Consider the following 3,710-nt stretch of genomic DNA (forward strand, 5'->3'; position numbering starts at 1 on the left):
TTGGAATAGATAATAAAGATAAAATTCAAGAAGCAAAAATTCAGATGTACAAAGTGAAAAACCCAAATCCAAAGTATGCAATCTTTAAAATTTTTCATTAGGATTTACACTGTCATTTACCTATGGGGTATGTAAAAAATAGTTCATAATTGACTCTGAAAATCAGAGGGAAAATCATATTATAAATGAAGGATTTTTTATTTGGGGAAGGATAGAAAGAAGAGCAGAGTTATAACTCATCATTTTTTCATGTGTGCCCAGGTCAAGTGGTGCTAAATGTAAATGGTGGTAAGAGAAATGAAAAGTGTACTCAAATTAGTTTTTTGAGTTGTTGGAGATGGAGCCTGGGATAGTACATGATCACTATTGCTGAGCAATGCAAAGGTTGATCAGTCTAGGGAAAAACACATGCTTTTTTTTTTGTGTGTGTGTGTAATGTCACGACTAATTTCCAATATTTATGTGAACAATATGAGTCACATATCTATTCTTCCTTATCAAAGAAGTTTTTGTACATCTAGAGTTCTCTTAATTACATTCATAGTTATGGAATGTAAGAGTCAAAAGGGGCTTGTACAATTGAAATTTACTATATCAAAAAAGGTGATAAATTAAGTAAAATGAGCTTAACTACTACAAGCCTGAAGATTCCTCCTGCAACTGAGGCTATACACAGAACACAAGGAATCCCATCCAGCAGGATGAGTCCCTGCTACAAATTTCAAATGCATGCCATTCTGTGGATCTCAATGGAAAACCATTCACAAATTTCCCCACCCTCAATATTAGTATCAAAACAAAACTAAGTTTGTCTGGAGATGTGATAACAGTTCTTTCTCAGCTGCATGGGCTATAAACCTTAAGAAAATGAAAAGTTCCTTCAGAAGAAGGATTATGGTTTCTTGATTCAAGAGCTTTCCCCTGGAATATCCAGATGGCAGGCAGGGCCTTGTTTCACCACCCCCGGCAACTCCGAATCACTTCTTTCACCCCTTCCACAACTTTTGTCCTTCAGGACCAAAGCCAGGAGAATAGGTTTGTTTCCGGCTTCTTGAGACACAAAGGTCACTAGGTTCTTTGCAAAGCCGTGAATAAGGGGCTCCTCTTGCCCAAAAAGCACTCTTGTAGTGATTGCAGGCTTGCAGGTATCATTGGCCACTGAACTGGGCTCCAGAGAGACCAAGGTACCCATTTTTCCATACTGGGTCACCGCCACAAGGATGTGACTGCTTGAAAGCTGTGCAGACCACCTGGGTTGGGACACCACAGACCACTTCAACCTTCTGTTTTGAGGTCACCACTGGTCCGGCTTCCAGGGCAGGGTTATTTAAGGGACAGCTCTCCGCAGCGCGCGCGCGCGCGCGTGGGCCCGGCGCCGGCGCGGCTCCGCGGCAGTTCGGGGCGCGGGGGCGCGCTTCCGGCCGCGGCCAGCGGGGGCGGGGGCGCGCTTCCGGCCGGGCCCAGCGGGGCGGGGCAGCGCGACCGGGCCCGGGCCGCCGCCGCCGCTCCTCCCAGCCGCCGCCCGCCTCGGCCTCCTCATCCCAAAACACATGCTTTAAAAAACATTCTAACTGAGGGAATTCTTGCTAAAAAGATGCTAAACTCAGTTGTTTCCACAATGATGTATTGATGTTAAGTTCTGACTCTTCATGATCCTATTTGGAGGATCCTATTTTCTTGGCAAAGATAGTAGAGTAGTTGGTCACTTCCAGATGAGGAACTGAGGCCAATGGGATTAAGTGACTTGCCCGGGGGTCACACTGGTGGTAAGTATTTGAGGCCAGATTTGGACTAAGGAAAATGAGTCATTCTGATTCCAGACCTGGCACTCTATTTACTGTACCACTTAACTACCTAAATAAAGTAATAAAGATTCCCTAAATTTCAGTACCATGAGGCACAGCCCTGTTTTCAAGGCTGCCTCACGCTAGTAATGACTGAAGAGAAATGATCTAAATAACCATTTCCCAACTACTGGATATTTAGGCCTGAAACAAATTTTTACCAATTTGAAAAATTTTACTACTCCAAGTCCATATTTCTTAAAATCCGTTCTCTATCTGAAGAACTTTAGAATTGATTGTGAGACATGGGAGACACTGCCGTAAGACTGCCCAATATGGCATGCCTATGTCAAAGAAGAGTCTGTGCTCTATGAGCAAAGCAGAATTACAATAGCTCAAAAGAACTGAGAGGTGTCTATCTAGAGATATCTCCACTTTAAATATTCATAGGAACTATTTGTACACGGCCTGTGACAGAGACTTCTGAACTTGTCTTGGACTAATCAGCCACAGTTGAACACACCATACATTGGCCCCAATATGATGGTGTCAAGTACGATGAACAAGAATCAACTTCTTAAAATCCATACATTCCTTCCTTCTTCCTGTTTGCTGCTACTTCTGCCTCTGGTTTTCTCCTTGATTCTTGGTCCCAACTCCCTAAGGTAGGGATATCTGCTGCTCATACGTTTCAAAGGTCTGGGGATTTAAAACAGCCAGTAACATATTGTGGTTTGGGAAACTTCTAAATATGCAGTTAAAATAAAAAAAGTCAGATGGTCATTTGAAAAGTTTGCTATTCTGCCAGCTGGTGAAGTTTAGGTGGTCACAGAGAGAAAGGCTGAGGATTGGCATCTTGGCGGACAAACTCTGTGTGCTCATTAAAATACCATACATTCTCCTGTAAAATCTTCCCATCCCCACCAATACAACTAATGATGTTTTTTGGTTTTAATCAGAATAAAAATACTCTTTATTTCGGTCCTTTGACTGTTTAGTTGCCTTCCAGACTCACCTCAGATACTATCTTTCACATGAAACTGTTTCTGACCCCCCAGATTTCTAGTGCCTTAATTCCTCTGTCCTCCAAATATTTTATTTATGCATGTATAGGCTATTGAATGGAGTTTGACAAAATCATGTCACCAAGCCAACTAAGTCCTTGACAAATTTATGTTATTTAATCTCAGCTGGCCCTTCCCTGCAGCAAACAATCCGTTTACCCATTCCTAATTGATTCTTTATCCCATTTATCCCATTGTTCCCAATTTTCTCTTCTTTCTTCAAATTTCCCACACTACTGTCTCTCTGCACCCTCTCCAGTGAGGGTTTGACTTCATACTTTACTGAGGAAATGGAAATCATTTCCTGTGAATTTAGAAGTCATCATATTCTCTCTCTCTTTTTTTCATTTAATAGATGAGGGCAGCTAGAGCACTCACCTTGGAGTCAAGAGAATGGGAGTTCGAACCCAGCCTCAGACATTTACTAGCTGAGTGATTCCTGGCAAGTCATTTATCCCTGATTACTTTGCATCCAGAAACATCTCCAGTTGTTCTAATTCCTATCTGACCACTGGACCCAGATGACTCTGGAGGAGAAAGTGAGGTGACTTAGCACAGCACCCCTCACTCAAGTCCTATTCACCTGCTTGTCATGGCATCACCTCCCTGATGTTATGGTCTTCTTCAGAATGAAGAACAAGCACTATAATAGATGAGGAAACTGAGGCACAAAAGATTGATTTGTCTATAGTCACACTATTAATAAATGAGGCAAAATTTGAATTTAGATCTTTCTGACTTGAACCAAGTCCAATGTCTACTGTCTATACCACACTACTTGTCAACATTCACTCGTTGCCTCCACTTCCTCTTTTCTCACTCTCTTTTAAAGTTTCTAGTTTCTAAGTTTGTCATTTAGAAA

The 3,710-nt window shown here is 42.0% G+C and overlaps 1 pseudogene; it reads right to left on the reverse strand.

Moving 5' to 3' along the window:
* On the reverse strand, nt 1-2,470 carry LOC141522850 (proteasome assembly chaperone 3 pseudogene; annotated as a pseudogene).
* Between the last annotated feature and the right edge of the window lie 1,240 nt (nt 2,471-3,710).

Source organism: Macrotis lagotis, chromosome 4 (assembly GCF_037893015.1).
Source record: "Macrotis lagotis isolate mMagLag1 chromosome 4, bilby.v1.9.chrom.fasta, whole genome shotgun sequence".
NCBI lineage: Eukaryota > Metazoa > Chordata > Mammalia > Peramelemorphia > Peramelidae > Macrotis > Macrotis lagotis.